This window comes from Nipponia nippon, unplaced genomic scaffold, assembly GCF_047370975.1.
Source record: "Nipponia nippon isolate SJK-2023a ecotype South Korea unplaced genomic scaffold, ASM4737097v1 scaffold_22, whole genome shotgun sequence".
In the NCBI taxonomy this organism is placed as follows: Eukaryota; Metazoa; Chordata; class Aves; order Pelecaniformes; family Threskiornithidae; genus Nipponia; species Nipponia nippon.
In genome coordinates this window covers 6752590-6775966 of record NW_028262339.1, presented here as the reverse complement: position 1 = coordinate 6775966, position 23377 = coordinate 6752590, and the positions used below count along the sequence as shown (strand labels likewise).

At 45.2% G+C, this 23377-nt stretch overlaps 1 long non-coding RNA gene across 2 annotated transcripts in view; it reads left to right on the top strand.

The window, feature by feature from the left end:
- Positions 1–2496: 2496 nt before the first annotated feature.
- LOC148055457 (uncharacterized) overlaps positions 2497–23377 on the top strand; it is a 33440-nt gene continuing 12559 nt past the window's right edge. Inside the window, exons 1-3 of one of the 2 annotated variants that reach the window (XR_015705402.1) lie at positions 2497–2725; positions 18448–18537; positions 23206–23293. This is a non-coding gene — a long non-coding RNA (uncharacterized LOC148055457). The remainder of the gene's footprint in view (positions 2726–18447; positions 18538–23205; positions 23294–23377) is intronic. The other variant, XR_015705401.1, reaches the window with a different exon arrangement.

The window sequence follows — 23377 nt, the reverse complement described above, 5'->3', positions numbered from 1 at the left end:
TCTGGATGTTAATCAGGGTGGCCAAAGTGGGACAACTTGACTAGCCTCTGGCACACAGAGCCCACAACAGCAGTCTCCTCTGGGGAGATGTGGCACCCTGCTGGGAAGGGGCTCTCGGCATAGAGCCTCTCCCTTTGCCAGCCTTTTGAGCTTTGTTCTTACTTTCTCCCTTCTTTTTAAAAAAGATGATGATTAGGGTTTATTTGCAGCTGAGAAAAGTGCTTACCTTTCATCACTGGGATATACTAAATATTTTAGGTTTGAAGCATTTGGAAGCTGGAGCAGTTCAGAAACAGGGATTGATAATTGAAACTATCATCTGCTGTGTCAATGTTTGTTTCTGCTGTTCAATCTCCCTCCTAAAACATATCTTATTCAACAAATTTGTTTCCACTGTCTGCTTCTGGTTCACTTTCACATCAAACCAAAAGGACTTTATTTCTGCTTGCGTCTGGGACTAGTACAGAGCCAATACTGCTGCAGAGGGTTGGAATTTTTTTAATTTTTTTTTACTTGCTCACCATCAGAATTACTGACTAAATTCCACTGCGGAGTGTTGATCCTTAGATCTGCAAAGGGGACATTTCTTTTGGCTGTGCTTAGAGCAAATCTCAGCTGTGACAGGCTTGCCCATGTGCACAGCGTGGTTTGGAATTGCTATGGAGAAATCACTGGTTAGAAAAGCAACTTGGTTCATTGTTAATTTACTGAAGCTGATCTGGCCTCCCTGAGTTGCTGACACCATGGAGCTTCAGATGGCATCCTGAAGAATTATTTTCTGCCTTATATTCGTGCATGGAAGGAGAAAGGGCTGGCCGCTGCTTGCTAACTCTTCACCAAATGCCATTTAGGTTAAATGTGATGCTTGTGGTTAGGACAAAAAGGACAAGGCAGCATGGTAATAGTCTGCAAACTTCCAAAGAAAACTAGAGGGAGTGTCAGCTTGCAGAATAGTTCCCCGGTAGAATTTGCAAAAGTCCCATCTCAAATGTAAACCAGATAAAACACCTGAGTCTCTCGCTGGAATTTGCCCTGTAATTGAGTGATCCCTTCTCCACCTCTACTTTCTGTGGTCTAATCTAAGTCCTTAAATATGTCTACAGTGAATCTTAGCAGTTCATGAAGCCACCCCAGACTCACCGAGGTCTCATTTTGCTGATGGAAGTAAATGAGTTCAGGTACAAAATCCCTTTAAAATCAGCATGACCTGCTGTTCTCCACCCCATTCCGTGCTGCTGGGCACAGCTCCACAAAAAAAAAAGGCCTTTCCAGGAAGCTGATTGTATTCACTGCACTTAGGAGAAGAAAAAGCATTTTGCTCATAATCCACTGTCACACCAGCACATTGTTTCATTTCTGATGACGGGCAGTCTCCTAAATCTGTCATCTGCAGTCAGACAAACAGCTTTTGCAGCTTGCTTGGCCTCTGAGATGTTACTGCTTCACATAATATTTTGTTCCTTTGGCTTCAGGCAAACAAAGAGTTTGATGCAAAGGAAATAAAAGAAAAAGAAAAGACAGAAGGTTGCTATCAAGGTCAGAATAAAGATCAGCTGTCTCAGAACAGGCTCGATGCCTTTCCTGTTGCCTTCACTGCTAAGGAGCACAAAATGGATGTTTGTTTGTTTGTTCAGTGATAAAATCTCATTCAGCTCCATGAGGATACTGTTAGGGGATAACTCTAGAGGAGAAACAGAAATTTGGAGAAGAAAGGAGAGCAACGGACACCTGAAACCAAGGAGGCTGGACAGGAGATAGGGCTGAGGAGTGTCAGGATGAGAGCTGGCAAGTGGGAGAATGTAGCCTGAAGGGATAATAGAGCAGAAACCTGATGGTAAGGATCATTTAGCACAAAACCTCTAGGGTAACACAAACAAACTGCGTCTCTCATACTGGGTCAGTGCAATGTCTGCACAGAGGACCTTCCTCTCCAGCCCCAGATTTCTCCTACTTTTTTCTTGCTACCAGCCATGCCTTGCATACCTGGCCCAGTGCAAGCAGGGCAAAAAGTCTAATTAACCTCTGATGTCCTAGGAGTAAAGGAGGCCACTGTATCCTCACCTGAGAGATCACTTCAGTCATTCAGCAGGTACACAGAAGTACAGAGGGATGGGAAGAACATCCATGGGCCAGCCAGGGTGCATTTGGGGCCCGGAGACTTCAATCTGTCAGAGGCTTCCTTGTTGGAGCAGTCCTGAGCTGCAATCCTGCTCCCTACACTGAACTCTGAGACCAGTAACAGGCTGTTGTTGCAGCAGCAGCTGCGTCAGTCTGTTGAGGACCTGACACTGCACTCCTCACTGCAGCACCGTGAGGCATTTAGTGACATCTGTCATATGTTTGCTCCCTTGTCCTCTCCTGGAGGGAAGTGTGGGCAGGAAGGGCTGTGCTTGGGAAGTGTTGCCATATGCTTGCTGTAGAGAACAGGGTCAAGAACAGCAGCTTTCTGGTTGTCCTTAGTCGCTGGGAGAGCTCACTGCAGAGTCACAGCCCTGCTGGAGGAAATCCTGTCTCCCACACAGTCAAGTTTCACTGTTTTTGGGAAAGGCTCTGCTGAACCACAGAAGTCCATCCGGAAGCTTTGGCCTCATTTAGGCATGGTGGAGGTCACAGAAAGTGCAAGACACGGCTGTAGCAGAAATGGTGGATAAAATCTTTTGCAGCATGTTTGTACCTTGTTCAAAACCTTTTGGACACTTTTTGAGCCACTTTAAGGTTAGGCAAGGTAAGTGTCCAAATGCTTCTTCCTAAGTATCTTTGACAATAATGAACAAAATCCATGATCTTTTAACTTGATGTTGTATTTTTTGAGATGGTATCAGACTGTACCTTCTGGAGATTCAGTTTCTGTACCTGGTTATTTTTAAATTGTGCCTTGGGTATGGCTTCTTGCGGATTAGAAATTCTCTTGCAAAGTATTGAAACCCTCCCTTGCAGATCATGTAACATTTGTCTGAAAAGGAGCTTTTTCTGCTTTGATGCTGCTTTTCCCTCTGTACTTCATAAAAATGCTGAACTTACTTACTTTTTGCCTTCTGCTCTCACTACTGCTAGCTAAATAGATTCTCCTCTAGTGCTGTATTGTTCTTCTCCTCTAGTGCTGTATTGTTCTTCTCTCTTCCCTTCCTTTTACTTAAGATCCAAACGATCTTATTGTGGGTTTTCAGGGTGTTAACAAGCAAAGTATAAGTAATTTTCTTTGCCTGTTAGTTGTACTGGTGCTAGTTTGTGGAGAAAACTTCACTTATGTGGTGGGTTGACCCTGGCTGGATGCCAAGTGCCCACCAAAGCCGCTCTATCACTCCTCTCCTCAGCTGGCCAGGGGAGAGAAAATATAATGAAAGGCTCGTGGGTCAAGATAAGGACAGGGAGATCACTCAGCAATTACCATCACGGGCAAAACAGACTCAACTTGGGGAAATTAGTTTAATTTATTACCAATCCAATCAGAGTAGGATAATGAGAAATAAAAACTAAATCTAAAAACACCTTCCCCCCACCCCTCCCTTCTTCCCGGGCTTAACTTTATTCCCAGTTTCTTTACCTCCTCCCCCTGAGCGGTGCAGGGGGACAGGGAATGGGGTTTGCGGTCAGTTCATCACACGTTGTCTCTGCCACGCCTTCCTCCTCAGGGGGAGGACTCCTCACACTCTTCCCCTGCTCCAGCGTGGGGTCCCTCCCATGGGAGACAGTTCTCCATGAGCTTCTCCAACATGAATCCTTCCCACGGGCTGCAGTTCTTCACGAACTGCTCCAGCGTGGGTCCCTTCCATGGGGTGCAGTCCTTCAGGAACAGACTGCTCCAGCATGGGTCCCCCACAGGGTCACAGCCTCCCTCGGGCACATCCACCTGCTCTGGTGTGGGGTCCTCCACGGGCTGCAGGTGGATATCTGCTCCACCGTTGTCCTGGTTTCAGCTGGGACAGAGTTAATTTTCTTCCTAGTAGCTGGTATAGTGCTGTGTTTTTGATTTAGGATGAGAATAATGTTGATAACACACTGATGGTTTAGTTGTTGCTCAGTAGTGTTTACACTAGTCAAGGACTTTTCAGCTCTGCCAGGTGCACAAGAAGCTGGGAGGGGGCACAACCAGGACAGCTGACCCAGACTGGCCAAAGGGCTATTCCATACCATATGATGTCATGCCCAGTATATAAACTGGGGGGAGTTGGCCGGGGGGCAGCGATTGCTGCTCGGGGATGTGCTGGGCATCGGTTGGCGGATGGTGAGCAATTGCACAGTGTATCACTTGCTTTGTATATTATTATTGTTTTCTTATTTTCTTCTTATTATTATTACTACTATTACTACTATTGTATTTTATTTTACTTCAATTATTAAACTGTTCTTATCTCAGCCTATGAGGTTTTCTCACTTTTACCCTTCTGATTCTCTCCCCCATCCCACTGGTGGGGGGGAGTGAGCTAGCGGCTATGTAGTGCTTAGTTGCTGACTGGGGTTAAACCACGACAACCATTAACCTCCATGGGCTGCAGGGGGACAGCCTGCCTCACCATGGTCTTCACCATGGGCTGCAGGGGAATCTCTGCTCTGGCACCTGGAGCACCTCCTCCCCCTCCTTCTTCACTGACCTTGGTGTCTGCAAGGTTGTTCCTCTCACATATTCTCACTCCTCTCTCTGGCTGCAGGTTGTTGTGCAGTTGTTTTTTTTTCCCCCCTTCTTAAATATGTTATCACAGAGGCGCTACCACCATCACTGATTGGCTCGGCCTTTGCCAGCGGTGTGTCCATCTTGGAGCCGGCTGGCATTGGCTCTATTGGACACAGGGGAAGCTTCTAGCAGCTTCTCACAGAAGCCACCCCTGTAGCTCCCCCAGCTACCAAAACCTGGCCACGCAAACCCAATACAACCCAATACCCATCTCAGCCAGACCCAATACAACTTATAAAATTTAAGAGTCCCTGAAGGCCTTGGGATGTTGGAAAATGTTAGCCTGAGGTTTAAAAGGGCAGATAAGTTGTAATGCATTTGTATGGTTGCTTGGATCTTTGCAGTCACAAAAGGTAACTAAATATTTAACAGGAATCAGAAAGCTATGTTGGATCTTTGTGGAAAAAATGTATTTCTGCGCTGGCCTATAAAATGTGACTGCTGATTGCTGGATCCTCGAAATAGGTATAGAAAGTGTACGGACCAGATGGGTCTTAATAGCACTGATGCAGCCTGTGAAACAACAGAGTGCTTCTCTGAAGATGATGAAATAGAGATAAGAGAGCGATAAGGGAAGAGCTAGAGGCAAGCTGGGCAGGGACGGTGCAAGCGAAGTTGCACAGATTTATAGTGGGATGTGGGGAGCAGGGGCTGGCCATGGCTCCCACCCTTTCCCCACTTCCAGCACCACAGTGAGCTGCCACAGCTCAGTGTGGTATCCGGGGCCCTCAGCACCCGGCAGGCCTTGGGGCCAGCGTCCCTGCTGCAAGCCTGCTCGATCCTGTGATGGCGGGAACCTTCTGTCAGGCACATTACAGATGCTGTCTCTGATTTAGCAGCATCAGTCAGCTCGGGGATTCGGATGAGAGCCTGCCTGCCATGTGTGTCTGCTTTCCCTGCGCATGGAGTGGGGAACTTCATATTTTGTCTGTAAATTGGAAATCATCTTGCTCGATGAGCACAGTCAGAATTGAAACCAAGAGCTGTGAATTGCAATTGGTTAAATACCCCTGAGCTTTGCTGGCCTCTGGCACCCATCATTCAGCTGTATGCTGTGTCTGACATAAGAACACAGCCGCTGATGGGACAAACAGGTGAGAGTCTAATGTTCCTCACTCCTCGGCTGTTAACATACCAGTCTAATAAATACAGTGGGAAGTGCTGTGAGGGGAATAAGCAAGCAGATTCCTGGTGAAATGCTGGACAAAGCAGAGCATCCGAATCCCAGCAGGAAGAAAACAAACCGAAAGTAGGGCCAGCCTTATCCAGTGCTATTTATAACTGATCTCTGCTTCCTCCAGTGTCCTGGTTTCAGCTAGGATAGAGTTAATTATTTTTCTTCTAGTAGCTGGTATAGTGCTGTGTTTTAGATTTAGTATGAGAATAATGTTGATAACACACTGATCATAGAATCATAGAATCATAGAATATCCTGAGTTGGAAGGGACCCACACTCCTGCCCCTGCATAGGACAACCCCAAAAATCACACCATATGTCTGAGGGCGTTGTCCAAATGCTTCTTGAATGTTGTCAGGCTTGGCGCCATGACTACCTCCCGGGGGAGCTTGTTCCAGTGCTCCACTACCCTTTGGGTGAAGAACCTTTTCCTAATGTCCAACCTAAACCTCCCCTGGCATATCTTCCTGCCGTTCCCTTGGGTCCTATCATTGGTCATCAGGGAGAAGAGATCAGCGCCTGCCCCTCCTCCTTCCCTTGTGAGGAAGCTGTAGACCACGATGAGGTCTCCCCTCAGTCTCCTCTTCTCCAGGCTGAACAGATGTTTTAGTTGTTGCTAAGTAGTGCTTACACTAGTCAAGGACTTTTCAGCTTCTCATGCCCTGCCAGCGAGAAGCTGGGAGGGGGCACAGCCAGGACAGCTGACCCAGACTGGTCAAAGGGCTATTCCATACCATATGACATCATGCTCAGTATATAAACTGGGGGGAGTTGGCCAGGGGGAACCGCTGCTCGGGAACTGGCTGGGCATCGGTCAGCGGGTGGTGAGCAATTGCATTGTGTCTTGTTGCATGATTTTACAGTAAAACATCAACACATTTTTCTACGAAGGACAGAATAGCACTGAGAACCCTCCGCTTAGCAGCTCCCTTATCTGTAGATAACTGTCTAGCTGAAACAATTTAAAAGAAAACCCTGATTTTAAGGTAGGAACATTTTTCAATGAATTTATTTTTAAGTTTATATATATATATGTAAATCAAAGTATTTTTTATTTATATCTTTCCATCAGCTTTTACTCACACTCGAAAGACTTGTCTGCTGTACAAAGCAGTCTCATCTGTTGCAGTGAATGAAACAGTCACAGTATGGTTGAACGTGACATGCAGTGAACTTGTAAAACACTGAATTTAAAATCAGACTGAACCTTCCCTTCTGGAACTGGGGAACTGTTCATGAATCACAGAAATGAGAACTGGAAGAGGCCTTGAGAGTGTCCTCTTCTTCCCATCATGCCATCACAGATGTTTTCATATCATTCCTGAAGTGCTTTATTCAAAATGAGATCAAGCAGTCTAGCTGTCTTCACCGGTACTGACAGACTGGAGTCATTACCTACTACGTCTTACATGGTACACACCTCTTAATGCATATGAAAAGGATTTCTGTAATACCACCACCCCCAGCAGTATCACTTTGTTGATTCCTGCACCAGTCTCTGATCCTTTTCTGCACTACTGCCACTTAGCCAGAATTTCCCTAATTTCTACTTGTTTATATGCTTTCTTCCTGTCTGTGTCCCTCTGCACTTGTCTTTATCAAATTTCACCTTATTGTTTTCAGACTATGTCTCCAGTTTGTCAAGATAACTTTGAGTTCTGATGCTAACAGAATCCTCTGTCTCCAAACTGTGTCATCTGCAAATATTCTGTGTATTTTGCAATCCACTATGCAACTTACTAATGAAAATACTGAATAAAACTGGACTCAGGACAGTCTCTTGTGGGAACCATCTACAGATGTTCTCCCAAGTGGTCAGGAAATCACTGATTATAACTCTTGAAAATTCATTTTTCAATCACTTATCCACTTCATAGTAATTCCACCTAGACCTTATTTTTTTAACTTGCTTCTGAAAACATCACAGGGAGTATGCCAAAAGCCTTACTAAATTAAAAGTAAATCACATCTGTTCCTTCCCTCTAATCCTTTAGACCCATTACCCTGTCAAGGAAGGAAATCAATTTTGTTTGACAAGATCTTTCCTTGACAAGCCCATATTCACTGTTCCTTATCTTCTTATCCTGTACATACATATGGATGACTTAATACTTTTTGTTCCAGCTCTCAAAGTTCAGTGTTAGGCTGACTGGTTCACAGTCCTTTAACCTATCCTTCAAGACAGGTTTTGTTTTGGTTTTCCTGGGGGCATTTTTACCCTGTTCCTGTCCTCCAGGACCTCTCCTGTCTTCTAGTTTTCATAGACAATTGCTAATGATTCAGAGATTGCTTCAGCTGCTCCCTTAAGTACCCTAGGGTGAATTTCATCAGGCCTTGCAGAGTTGCATATATCTGTCTTATCTCAGCATTCTGGCCTGTGCACTTAAAGTTAATTTTGTTAAATGTCTAGTTACAATTTATCTTTTTATATGGCACTGAAACAAGGAAGGCCTTAATACTTCTGCTTTACCTGTGGTTCGTAGTGGGACTTGCCTTCCTCTTTGTAAACAATAAATGGGGTCCAACAGGCAGAGGCTCAGATGAACCTTTCTGGGATATCTTATTTTGGCTTCAGACAGGCACCGGCTTCCTGGCCCAAAAAGTCACATCCCCCTCAAAAGAGAGTCTCCAACTTTGTCCCCATGCAGGTGTCTCAGGCAGTGGCAGAAAGGTGTTAGTGTCCCCCCCACTCGTGAGGGTTGCTTTTCTCCATGAAGTTTCTGGATGTGCAAAGACTCTCAAGTCTGACAGTGTCAGCCCAGCTCTCCCCATATAGCAGGCCTGATTTTTCCTCTCCAGGGTGGCTGCTCCTCTTTAGTTGTGGCTGGATTCATTCATCTGCTGTGCTTTTACCAGCATCGTGTCTAAAGCTCAGGGATGTGGATGGGGACAGGGACTAGACTTTCATAGCAGGGCTTCTGAGAACAAAATCAAGGGCTAAAGTCTTCTATGGCAATGTTGACCAAAACTCTTATTTTGTCGAAGATCTTTCATTCTTACTAGATGTTCCACAGCAGAAATGCTGTCTGCTTCCCAGTGTAATAGACAGGAATGATAAAAAGCCCTGATACAACCCAGCAATCTATTTTGCTGATCATGCACCACAGGGCAGGAGCTCTTTATGCTGTACCGTCCTGGCTCCAAGACAGGCATGTTGGCCATCCCATAGTTCTGGTCCCCATCGAGGGACCAACTGGAGTTTACAATGGCTCCTCCCTGCCTGCCTGCCTGGGTTTACCTTTGGCAGGAAGCCCAGATCCACACACAGTCAGGGCACAGACAAATCTTCTCCTGCCGCAGTGGTATCATATGGCCAAAGTGCAATCAGGACCCAGGAGCTCCTTCTCCTCCAAGTATAGACTCAGCCAAAGAGGCTGACTGGGCTGCTTTGACCTAAATTTTGGAATAAGCAGTCTGCACTCAGTTATCATAGCTCTTTAAGATCTTCATTATTGCCTCGAGTCAAGGTGAGTCATCTGGATTTAACTCACTCTTTGCCTTTATCCCAACTAACCATGGCGAGGAGTGAAGCTTTCTGTCTTCCTTCTTCCCACCTCCACATAGGACAACTTGTACTGCTAAGTTAGCACTGGAGACTCCAGACACTGCCCTGCTCTTCACCTCTAAAACTTGCTCTGCCTGTCTCTTGCTGCATAAAGACTGACACTGAAGTTACTTTGCATGGGAGTGAAGTAGCCTGTGCTTTCTAGGTGACCGAGTGAGTAATTTCTGGGGGTCTCTTGTGACTGATTGCAGGGGAGCAGCCTTGCTCTTTGCAATTTTTCCTCCAGGTGCCTGGCCTTTGCTTCACTTCTGGTAGCTGGCTGAGGATCCTCAGTGAGGTGGCAAGGCCTACTATATGGAGCCAGGCTGGGGAGCCTGGTAAGCAGCAAATGAAGAATAGCTGGCAACGTGATTGATGGAGGGCATTTGGGGACTTTATTGTAGAAAGACTACTTTGTCTCAGCAGCAAGGAGGGACAAAGTATTTGCTCCAGCAAAACAGAAAGTCAGTGGACTCAGGATCAGCTGACTGTCTTAGGAGACTTTCACTGCAGTGGATCCCTTGGGCAAACAGCAGAGGCAAGTGATACAGGGAGGGGAATAAACAAAAAACAGGCAGTTTGTCATTGACAGGAGGAGAATGTGAAAGATTTCTTCTCTGCTGATAATGACTTGATGTTTCCGGATGCCATTCTGCTGAGAGTCGCTGGCAGGAATCAAAAAGAAACACATTTGGAAGTGACAGAGGGAAGGAATGAGAACTGCTTCTTAGCTCAAATTTGAGACTGCTGTAAGGGAGTCCAGGAGAATATTCGCACCAGAGCACAGGAGAGATCAGCCTGGCTCCAGAAGATGTGACCTATGGAACAATTTATCGTAGATCAGCACTTCAGCATGAGCCCTCAGCACGATGCTGAGGCAGCCTAAAAAAAAAGATAGCAGTGAAATGGAGAAAGTATCCTCTACACAGACCAAAGGTGGCCACTGTTGGACTAACACGTCCAAGTTTGGATGGGTACTGCTGGATCGAGTTTGGTCTGTCTGCCTCTGCAAGCATCCACACTGTGTTCATCTGTCAGCTGGTGACGTGGGCCATCGTGTGATGGATGCAGCCAAACTGCATCCATGAGAGCTTGCACCCTTGCTAAATCACAGCGTATGTTCAACTCTTCTACCTAGAGAGAGTCGCAGAGCTCTGCTGACGCTTTGCTTTGGTCCAGGCTTGTGCATAAAGGCATTGGGGAAATGTGGTTTTGACAGTGGGCTTGTGTCTGTGCTTTGCTGACAGGGCAGGCACAGCTAGAGAGAGCCGAGGGCTGATTCCCTCGCTGCGTTTGCATGCTTGCTCAAGAAGCAGATGTTTACCAGTGGGAAGCCTTGAGTAAAAGTCTTTGGCTGAATATAAGAAGTGTCTGAATCTCCCTACTTAGCCCTGCATGCCCAAGGTGTGGGGAAAACAGGGTGTCTGGGAGGGGCTGGGAAGCACTTTTGCTCCCGTGATGCACAGCTCGGCTCCTGTAAGAGACTGTGGCTCCGTTCAGCTATGGAGCAAGATGGGCGAATGCCCTGAGCTGCTGGGCTGGGCAGAATGGCAAGCTCTCCGAGAGGGGCCTGTACGGCTGTATCTAGAGCTCAGCAGTGAATTACAAAGGTAGTCTTGAAGCACAGAAACAAGGGCACATGTCTAAAGCTGAGTATTAGAGAAAAGCACAGACAAAGGAATATAGAGATGGTGAAAGTGCAAAATGAGCTGTGATTATCCTGGGTCATAAAAGGGAAGGGGAAAATATTTGGGAAGTATATTAGAAGTTAAAGGAATGAAGAATATAGGCTCATTACTAAAGCAAGCTTTCAGCTAATACTGAGTGGTATGGAGAAGGATGAAATATTTGATGCTGTTTAATCTTACAATAAGTGTCTGAGACTGGCTGCTTAATATGATTAATATAACAAGGGGATGAAAGCACAGGTCAGAATAGGGAAAGAGCATGTTAAAGAATATTTCAATGAGACAGGTTCTTGCTTATCAACAAGATCAGCTTAAACATACCCTGGAGTACTTGAACTAGCCAGAGCAATTTCAGACCATTAGCAAGCATTTTAGGGAGTTTTTGGGCTACATCCATCCTGTATTTTAAGCAGAGGCTGGTGTTTATGTGCAAGCCCATATACAGCATCTGAGCTGATTGAGTATCTCGACTCAGAGGCAGGGTTGGGGTGTGCTCTGGGACATGGATGAAGGGAACCATCACTGCTGTTGCCTATGGATGCACACATATTCACGTACCTGTGATGTGGGCAGACTGGAATAGTGATACATGTGAAGTCTGTTGTCATCAATCCCAAAACACTTTTCAGTGATGCCGTGGAGCCAATGTCTGGCAAAAGACGTTTCTGCAGGTGCTTTCCTCGAAGGGGCTGCCCTTGCATGCAGGAGGGACAGTGGCATGGACAGGGTACCAGAGCCCAGAAACCAGTGTCCGGATGATTCACCCAGGCTAGAGGCATCCTCAGCCAGCCATGGGGACTTGCAAAGTGTGGGTGATAGCACAGCAGTGCATCAGGCTGCACTCTGGCCTGTAGGACAAGCATAGTCATGAAAAGGAGGAAAGGTCTCAAAGGACCAGAAGAAGTGGAAAAAATATCTGGGGAAAAATGGTAGGACCGGACCCAGGGAATTACTGACCAGCCAGACCAATTTCAGTGACTGGAAAAACACTGGAACAAATGGCAAAACCGTTTGTAAATGTCTAGATAATAAGGTGATTCAGAGAAGCTGACATGGATTTGTCCAGAATAAATTGTCAAGCTAGTATAATTTCTTTCTTTCGTTTCAGAGAAATGGGCCTCATGAAGAAGGAGGAGGCAATCAAGGTTATCATCTCTATCCATCTTGACTTGACTAAAGCTTTTGATCCAGGCTCACACAGTGACATTCTTATAACCAAAGTAGAGAAATATGAATTGGGTAAAATCACCATAAAGAGGCTGCTCAGGTGGCTCAGACAGTGTGCTTAAAGAGCAGTCATCCGGGGCTTGCTGTCAAACTCTGAAGATGCTTCAAGTGAGACCCTCCAGCTGTCAGTCCCGGTCTTCTTTTGATCGATACTTTCATTAAGAACTCTGATTACAGAATAGGAAAGCCCCCTTGGGAGGACAAGGCAGTTTGCAGGACATGATTATGTTCAAAATGATCTTGATAAATTGGAAGAAAGGTCCAAAATCAATGTGATGATGAAATTCAATAAAGACAAGAGCAAATACTACGTTTAGAAAGGGGAAATTAAATGCACAGATATGAAACGGGATGACTGGTTAGGCAGCAGGGTGCCAGAAGGGGAGAGTATAGCAGCTCACTGCTGATGGTCAGCAATGCAATACTGTTGCACAAAGGCATGTGTCATTCTGATTTATTAGCAGGAATATAAGATAAAGGCGGTTGTAACTCCTGACTGCTAGTGCCTAGTGACAGTCCTGTACCACGTGTTTGCAGCTGCAGAGAAGGGCTGAAGGGGAAGAACAGGAATGGTGAAGGCTTGGAGAGCAGGACCTGGAAACAACAGTTGAAGCCATTGGTTTTGTTTGGTTGGGAAAAAAGAGAAAGGAGCAGTGACACAGCAACCTTTTCTCGACCATTTGAAGACTGTTATAAAAAGGGGAATAAACGGTTGTTCTCTGTGTCCGCTGGGGAGATGGCAAGGAGTAATTGGTTTGATTTACAGTAAAGGAGATTTCTTGTATAAGGCAAATCAAACACGTATTTACAGGGAGGTTGTTGAGTGCCTGTTGTTGGAGGCTTGTGAGAACAGCCTATGCGAATTGTCACCAATGGTAGGGGTGTGTCTGATCCTACCTCAGAGCAAAATAGATATCCTTTTTGGGTCCTTCCAAACCCTGCATTGCCATGATGGCTTTGCTTAGGACTGTACTGATTGCCAGGTTGGCATTGGAAGGTATTTGTCCCCAGGTAACATTGGCAGGGACTTTCCTCAGAAGCCCAGGGAGTTGTTCACTTGCTGGAGTTGTCTGAGCGTGTCTTACTCAGCCAGTTCTTGTAAGGGTGACCCAGGGATTTGATGATGCTGTTGTCTTTCCTCTTCTCTACCTGTGGCAGACCTTATTCTTTTTTTAAGTACTGAGTGACCAAAACACTTTTATTTCACTTAGGGCAGGAGTCAGCAGGGCTGTGGTACTCCAATGCTGGCAAAGGGCTCCATGAAGCATAATTAATAGGAAGGGAAGGAATTGCTTGTCAATCGATGTGCATGTGGCACCCCACAGTTGAGCTTTGGCAAGCCAAGACCCAGATGGAGGGATTTGTGTTTGCAATAGCAGGTGTTGCCTTACAAGAAAGGCAGACAGATCCTGCCTGTGGCTGCCTGCAAAGTGCTCAAGTCAGCTTCATGGCCAGGATGATTTTGACCAATTGTATTTTGTCAGCACGAGTGACTAACAGCTTCCATGCCATGAAAACTGATCAAGCATTATATCTTTTGCAGGAATGACATCAGAAACATGGGAATTTTCAAATCAGATTGGATAAATGGTCTAATCTCCTGTTGGACAGGAGCCACTATCAGCTGCTGTAGACAAAGATGATAGTATTCCCTTGCTGAGAATTAATGGATTATTGCCCTGCTAACTTGCTGTACATAGCAGTGAACATGCAGGTTTTTATCTTTATTTTTCTATGAACAAATAGGGTTTTGAATAGTCTCAATTTCTTTATAAATAAACAGGCTTTAAGAAATAGAGAGTGGTAGACTCTTCTCACAGCAAGGAGTTTCACAGACTAACTTTGCACTGAAAAAATAGCAGTGTATCCTTGATTTGATTACAGGTCCCATCATGATCAGTCACAGCAAATGACTTACTGCACTGTGTTTACTTGTCTCCTTTCTGATGTTTACACATACTTTCCTTTCTCATGTGGTTCTTTACTTTTACTGTATCATAATTGAACTTTTGCTGTAAATCATCTCACGCAGCCAAAATCCTGGGTTGATTATCACATGCTTCAGAAAAAAATTAACTTCTTCCCACTAGGCACACAATTGCCTGGTTTTCTCGTCAAATGCCCTACCCTGCACAGCATGGATACCGCTAATGACAGGAGGTTGTGCCACGTTCATGGGCCTCTGGGAGCAGAAAAAAGGCCAGTTCTGAGCAGCTGCCCGATTTGATTGCAGTATCATGAAGGCTAATTACTCTGATAAGCATTCATGGGATTCAGAGATCAGGAGAAAAAAGATCACAAACACTATTAAGGTGTCAGAGGTGTTGAAGGCAAATTGAAAGTATTAAGTGCCAGTTTCTGTTTTCTGAAATTCAGGCTAACATCACTGAGAGCTGCTGGCAATCATCTGAGGGAAGATCCTGATGCCCTCAAGGGACTGTGGTCAAGCCTACAATATGTACCTAACTCAGGTACTGTTGACTGCTTTGAATGTAGGAGCAAGAGTAGCCCAAGCAAATCAGCCTACTTGCTTTTTGGGGCTGTTGACTCTACCTGTGTAATGGATGAAGAGAAGTAGTTGTGACACCTGAGTACCAATAGTAGAAAACTTGAATAGATATCCATCAGGGAGAGGGTATTTGGAGTAGGCGAACCCTGGGGAAAAGGTATTTGCTTGGGGAATGCTGAAAGGAATTGGCTTGGGAAAAAAAAACCATGAGCTCATGATAGTGCTTGCGTTGTCAGTCACCTCCAGATGAGGTTCCTGTAACATGTTGTGTTAGTGTAGACATGAGGACTCTGGAACTGTGTCTTCACAGTATGATCGGGGATGGACTCCAGCTACTGAGCCTTCATCCACATGTTTTCCATTGATGTGATGGGCTGTCGCTTGGCTTTAGCTCAGATGCAAAATATCTACACTGTACTTAATAAGAGCAGAGCTGGGAACTCAGCTGCAGCTGCCCCTGCACAGCTCAAGCAGAGCTCCTAATGAGCACCTGGACATATACTCTGATAGTGGGCACACTGGGACTCTCCCTTTGGAGAGGGCCTGGACCAGCTCTGATCCTAGCGTGTGCATTGTGTAAGCAACCTGGATGGTGGCTTTAGACTTCAGGATGGCTCAGACCCATGCTGACTGCAGCACAGGTATGTGTCACCTGCACTTCTCTTCTATGTGCAGGTCAAGGTATTGCTGGGTTCAGTCTGCAGGTTTCAGATACTGGAGAACCCCTTTTCTTGCAGTGTAGTTCTGTCCCAGTAGAGGATATTTGAGGCACTTGTGCTAACCGCTCCCAGGTTTAAATGGCAAAACCTTTGCACAGTGTTTTCATGGAAGATACTGTCTTGAGAAATAGCTTCCCCTACCTCAAGTGAAGTCAGTTTGCCTTAGAGGCAGGCTGGGAAGTGTGACTGTTTTTCCCAAATATTTGGGAAAGTAGATGGAAGAGGAAGAACATAAGTTAGAGGAGAGATATGTTGGACATATGAATAAAAACATCTTATTGTCACACAGTGTGGTGGGTTGACCTTGGCTGAATGCCAGGTACCCACCAAGTCACTCTATTACTCCTCCTCCTCAGCTGGACAGGGGGAGAAAGATACAACAAAAGGCTCGTGAGTTGAGATAAGGACAGGGAGATCACTCACTGTCATGGGCAAAACAGACTCGACTCAGGGAAATTAATTTAATTTATTACCAATCAAATCAGAGTAGGATAATGAGAGTTAAATACAATGGGATGGTTAGAAGATATATAAATGTATTAAATTATGTGGGACCTGAGCATGGCATGGAATAAGGGGCAGAGATTTTATTGGGTCTGGCTGAGATGGAGTTAACTTTCCCTATAGCAGCCCTCATAGTGCTGTGCTTTGTATTGGTAGCTAGAAAGGTGTTGATAACACGCAGGTGTTTTGGCTACTGCTGAGCAGTGCTCACACACATCAAGGCTGTCTCTCCAACATTTCCCCCCTCACCACCCCCAAAGGCCAGTAGGCTGGGGATGGGCAAGATCTTGGGAGGGGACATAGCCAGGACAGCTGACCCAGGCTGACCAAAGAGATATTCCATACCATATGATGTCTGCTTCAGCAATAAAAGCTAAGAGAAAGGAGGAGGGGAGGGGGGCATTCGTTATTAACGACATTTTTCTTCTGGAGCAACTGCTATGCGTACTGAAGCCCTACTTCCCAGGAAGTGGCTGGACATTGCCTGCTGATGGGAAGTAGAGAATAAATCTTTTGTTTTCCTTTGTTTCCGCATGCATCCTTTGCTTTTGCTTTATTAAACTGCCTTTATCTTAACCCATGAGTTCTTTTCCATCTTATTTCCCCCCCCCCCCCCCCCCATCCTGCTGAGGAGGGAGAGTGATAGAGCAGCTTGGCGGTCACCTGGCATCCAGCAAAGGTCAACCCACTACAGACAGTTTTAGAGTGGCATTTTAAAAAACTCTAATTTGAAACATGTCCCTTTTTCTGTGCCCAGCATGAGACACGTTGGGCATGTGTTTGTAAACAGTTCCCCTGAACTCTGCATTTCTCACTTTGAATTAAAACTCCTCACTACACCAACCCCTTCATCTGAAGCAGCTGCTGGTGACCATCATTGTCAGCAGTAGCTCATGATCCCAGGGAGATGTTCCTGGAATAGATATACCCAGCATATTTTGTGCATGATGGCCAGTCTTGGAAATCACTGTTCTCCATGTGTGCCATTGAACCTGTCCTTTCATCATTAGCCATTTTATTCTGGGCCATATTGAATTACACTATTCCTTTAATGCAGGATAGCGGAAGTGGTTCCACTTGGAGACTTAAAATTTCTCCTCTGCAAGGATGTTCAAAGGTATATGCTACTCGAGACTCTTCAGTTGCATCTTATGGACATGAAACTGGCATTTTGATGTATTCTCAGATGGATTCCTTTTACGTTTTATTTTTCCTTCCTCGGAATAGTGTGTTTAGGTAGGAAACCTGTTCACTAGAGGATTAATTACTCTTTGGTGAGTCTCTTGCTGAATTTTTGTGCTCCACAGAACTTCACAGTATAAACAATTTTATAAAACAGAATTAACATTGTTTTTCCCAAGGAAGTATCATCAGAATACCCAATCTGTGTAATTAAAGTATTGAGAATGCTGCTTGTTTTCTGGAACAGGTACCAGATAAATAGCTGGTCATAGATGGAGTATTTGGTAAGCTCTAGGATAATCATGCCCATTTATCATGTTTATGGGATGATGTTTAGTGAAATGTATCTGCTGCAATGCTTGGACAGGAACAGATATACCTTTGAAAACCTCAGCAGAACCTGCCAAAGTGCTTGTCCCCATCCTGAACTGTCTGACAGGTGCCCACAGGAGTGTATGCTGATAGGCTCAGTGACAAATCATCCTTTTCCCTTCAGTCTGATTGAATTCCCAGATCTGAAAATCAAGCATTCTTAATGCTTTTGGTCTAATTGAAATGTCTCTTCTAAACTGTAAGCCATTTATCTGAGTTCTAATCTCTCCTGCTGAGCTGTCACAGTCAAAAGTCAAATCTCCTTACCAGGCAGACAGATGCTCTGAAGGTGTAAGGAGGATTTCAGTTTTAATGGAGACGTTTTGATATCACTGAAACAGAAGTGCCCCAAGGACCCATGTCACACGTTGCCTGCAAAGGCTTGTCTGCACCCCACATAGAGACAGAAAGCTAATTTGAGGTCGTCTGGCTGAAGGGTAGCCATATGCCACTGCACTTGGAGTAATTGGCCAAATGGGAAGGGGTTAGTTTGTGCAGGGTCAGTGATGTATTCAGGTGTCTCAGGGACCTTTCTGCGGCACCTCTGGTGTTGTTTGGAGCTGTCTTAGGGATCTCTGGGATGACATTGTGCTGTAGTGCACAGCGCTGCGTAGCTCAGACACCTCACAAGGCCCAACCTTGATGGCAATGCTGGGGGAGATGGACGTGGGTAAGTGCAGAGTCCCCAGGTGTTGGGCTCTGCCCGCTCTGCAGCATCCCCAGCATCAGGCCTCTGGGGTGGAAACCAGCTGCCCTTTAGGAAGGATGTGAGAGGACCCTGCTGAGGGCTTGGAAAACTGTCCTGGTAATGCTGAGTGCCCTGTGCTGACTGGGACTATTTTCTTGTTTTAAGGTCAAGTGGCAGAAGAATGACATGGACAACAATTTGAACAACTTCTCTGTCTCCTCAGATGGGCGGATTGTTTCATGGACTTTAGTTAAGGTAAACAGTAGGTAGCAATTTCCTTTCCCAGCCAAATCATAACCAATTGCCTCCAAAGTTCAATGATGCATTAGTTTTATTTTTATTTGTAATGAGCCAGGTTTGAAAAGAAGTGGCAGCAAAAGATTGCAGGTGCAGTCACAGCTTGCTGCTCCTGGCCTCTAGCTGGGTCTGGGGCTCCATGCTAAACTCTGAAATGAGCAGAACCAGCCTCCTCCTTGCTCAGGATCTAACCTTCATCCTGCCTGCACCTGTAGCACCCCATGGGCCTGAGTATGAGAGATCATTTTCCTGCTTTGCAGCTGCAGGAATTCAAGACTGGTCCTTGCTCTGAAATTTTCCTTGTCCTGGGAGGGTCACCCAGAGACAGGGCAGAATAATCCACTTTCTTCTCCAGCTTCAAGACTCTCACCCCTCAAAATGCACCCCTACAGATTGCAATTCAGAATGAGAGAGGGAAAGTGCAAATTTATCCCCTGTGTGGCCAAAGTGGCACAGAATAAGCTCACATTTGCAGTGGGATGGCAACATGCAATCAGACAGGCAGAGGATTTCCCCCTGCCATGACATTGCTAGCTCACACACAAGACAATCTCTGTTAACTTGTTTGCATGCCCTGCCTTTGATCACTTTTTCTTTTGGAGTATGTACACTGGTAGAAACTTAGCATCAATGTCCTTAAATGACCCTTAGATTTATGTCTCTGAATCTCAACATGTGTTTTTTCTGTTGGCTATTTGATTTTACATTTTGAAGATTTCAAAATCTTTTACTTCAAAAATAAATGAATTTCCCTAAATATGAGTTTGAAGCAGCTGTCCCATTATTCCCCAGCAAGCAAAGAAATTTCTTTACATCCTTGGCTGCTCATTTTTTCAACCTGTTATACCAAGCTACTCAAGGCTTATCTGTTCTGAAAATTTTAGGACTTGCTGCCATGGGCAGGGATTCATGTCTAACATTATATTTATATCTTAGTCTTATGCTTACTTCAGGAGTGGGAGCTTCTTCTAATGAACACGGTAGGTGCATGCAGAGGGCATTGATTCTTAAGGTCTTTTATAAACTCCTCCAGGTTCATACATGCAGCTTCAGATACAAAAATCCTTCCTACGAGTGTGTCCCAAGACAGGGACAGGCTAACACTGTCCCAGCACTCATCTCCTGTTTTATCCCCTGTATAGTAATGCCAAAAAAATTTATGTTGAAGTGGGTAATACACACCTACAGCTAAACATATCCAATTGAGGTGACCTGGCAGGTTACACCTATCAGCTGAGCCCCAGTAACTGAATGTGCTCAGCCTGCTCCACTTAGGAGGCACGAAACACTGGATTAAGCCTCTTACTTCAAAGAAATGCCACAATTGGGACAACCTAAGAGTCCGCAGATGGACTCTGATGGCAACTCACCTGGTAGAGGGTCTTCTGCAACATTTCTGTGATTCATCTGTGCTTAACTGTGTTCCCATGTTGTAAGCTGTTTTTTTTTTTCTGTCCCTTGAGCATGTAGATAGCATCTTAAGCATCTTTGGTGTGACTTCTAAAAGACCTGCATCTGCTTAGCACATTGTCATTTCTACTTTTGCACTTCTGTTATAAACTTGGCCAACCCCATGTGGAAAGCACTGTTTTAAGATTTTTTTGAGGTGAAGTTACCTCTGAAATTGCCAGAGCTGGTATGTACTTAGCATGCAGGGGTGGAAAACAGCAAAGTTTTAGGTGCTGTCTGGTTTCTTTTTTTGGACTGAGATTCGACAGGGAAAGCAAGAAACAGAATGAAAAGGGTGTTTTGTTCAATCTGTAGTTTTATATCCAGCAAGGAGGAATGGACAATTATCTGCTTGAATTCCAGTTTTACAAAAGAGTGATTTCTGGGTTTTATTTAGAGTAAAATTGAAGAGACTCCAGAGGTCTTCTATTCTACAAATCCATAGTGCAAATACGGAATAAATGAAAGAGAGCTTCATTAATCTTTTTGACAGGACTATCTAGAAGTAAACCTTTTTCAAACACTGGTAACTGTTTGACACTTCCAAAGCTGAGAGCACAAAGTGAATAAATTCATTCTTACTTCCAGATGGATATTTGGCAAACCCCACTCAAAATTTGGATAGAAGAGTTGTCAAATGTTAGCTAGGGATGGTCAATCATCTGCCTTGATTGTACTGGTTGTCTCTGTTTGAAATGGGCACAATCACTTTAGACAAACTTCATGAGACATTAGCACGTGAGCTATGTGTGCTTAGGCTGTCAGCTTGGCTTGGTTTTGGGTCATCTTGAAGGTGTAAAACATCAAGGAAGGATGCAGGAATTCTGCAGCTGGATGACTCTGCTCTCCCATCTTGGGTTCACACATTGCCTATCAAAAAGGAGAGCTGTCAGAGCTATGTCAAGGAATCGTTGGTTGGGATGCAGGCTGGCACTGCTTCTCAGGCTGATCCTCAGCAATCCCAGGTTTGATTAGTAGCTGTAGGTCACCCTTCCTACATGACCTAGAGCTAATTTACTGAACAGCTCTGGGCCCCCTTCATCCCTTGAGGTTAATAACAACTAAAGGGAAACAGGCAGCTGCAAGGCCCAATTCACTAATGCTTACAAAGTGCTTTAAAATTGTTAGGCAGAAGCAACATATTATTGTTCAGTATTCCTGGAAGGCCAAACTGTCGACAGTCTGTTTACCCAGAGGAATATGTGAATGGCTCTGGCGACAAACAGCCCCAGGAACAGATGCATTTTTCAGACTGCGAGGCTGGGTACAAAATAAAAGCAGCACAATGGGGAAGTCTGCACAAGTAAGATCCTTTGTGAAGACAAAGGACAGCTACAGAAGCTGTCCACAGAGGCCTTGGCTGGGTGGAGGTGCTGGGAGGCATCTTCAGAGAAAGGCTGCAGAAAGGTATGTGCTTAGAGAGATGGTCTTGTGTGGTTTGCCTTTCTACTAGAACAGAGAGTGAATGTGCTAGCACATCTCTGGGCCTGCCCAGAGCATGTGTCTGACCTCTGCTAGACACACGGTGTGTATCAACATGATCAGCTGTGGGCAGCTCCAAAGCTGCTCTTCAGACCAGACTCATGTGGCCACCAGCCATGGCTTGGATGTGGCAGACACTCTCTGGAGAGCACGCAGACCTGGGAGCCTGAGCAGAGGCAAGTGCCTTCTCAGCGTGTCCTGTCTGCACTCCCAGCAGCCCACCAGCACTCCTGTTTGTATGGGCAGCAAGAGGCACGTGGAATATGCTCTGGGCACTGCTCTTTCCAATTCTTGCACACATGCACTAGCATATATGGCCTCTTTCTTAGCATCACTTCTGCCTTTACCCACTGAATCTGACTTGATGTAACCCAGGTGCTGCAAGAAGAGTCACTAACAGAAGGTAGGACTCTGCAGGCTGCAGGAGTCTATCCTGCTTCTTGATGCTCTCTCAGAGAGGAGTCACTCCCATCAATAGGCAAGGGCACATGGGTATACAGCAGTGCAAATTAGTGAGAAGGAAGTACATTATTTTACAGGTTTTGACTTTTCTTGAACTTTCTGTAAATTTGTCCCCCCAAAATATGATAAAAATATCTTACAGAACACTGTCCCCTCTGAATTGCAGTACTGAACAGATGCTCACAAGGTCTTCTCCCACCTTCCCTAACATGAAATTTCCTGGGATTGACTTTGCCAGGCAGAATCTCTTTTTCCACCTGAGTCCTGCTCTCGGCTTAGAGAAGCTCCAACTAAAGCTTGATTCACTGAGCTAAGAAGCTATGTTTTGTTCTTGCAGTGCTCCAGTGGGAAATCTGCAGATTCATGAAAACATCCAGTCCTCAGCCCACACTGCTCACTAATTTAATCTTTAGTTCTTTGTTCTTTTTATCAGCCTCAGGGTATTCTTATATTCACAACCAACTCCATTCTGCAGTGGTAATTTAATTCCCAAAGCTAGTCTAAGAATGGATCTTTGCCTTCTCGTCGTTTCCTCATACTCACCTACATTGTGTCTGTTTTCATCTGTCCTTTGTCTCCCACCTTGACTGTAAACTATGGGACACAACCTTTTTGCCCTGTGTTCATACAGCACCTAGCACAGCAGTGTCATGGCCTGCGATGAGAGCTCTTCTGATAACAACAACGTGGGGCACTTTTCCCTTGGGGAAGCTGCTTGCTAGATGTTGTTGTTGTTTGAATCTCAGAGCCCAGGAGGTTGTGAATGTTGGGACCTGAGGCTGCTCTGGGGGTAATAGGGAGATGGTAAGAAGCAAGGACTGGCAAGGTGGTAAGTTACTGTCCATTAGTGTGGATTTTAATTAGCTCCATGATAATATGCAATACCCATCTTAAACCACGCAGGGTGACTTCACTTAATGCAATGATTTAAGCTGACAGTGTCAACTTCCACTTGAAAACGTTGACCCCGAAACCCAAAGCTTTCCGGGTCAGCTGCATGTGCCTGGTGATGTACCAGTGGCTCTCAGTATTAGTGCACAAAAGCATCAGTTTCCTGGAGATTTTATGTAAAACAACATGTTAGCAAGTTGCCAACTGCGAGCATGAACCATTAAGCAACTTTTAGACAACTTTTTAAAATTCCTCCATAAAATTTGCCATTTCAAAGTACTGAATGTCTCTGCATTGTTTCTGTAAAGCCTGTTATTCATGAGGAATCTCCTCTGCCTGCAGAAAGAGCTGGTTCATACAGATGTCATCAAGCTGTCAGTAGAGGGAACAACGATGCAGGGGCCAGAGGGGCTGCAGCTGTGAACGCTTGGTAGGAGCCCAAATCCTTGTCATGCTGATTAAGTACTGACACAAAGCCTCTAATCAGTCATTCTGGGGAATTAAATTGGGAGTG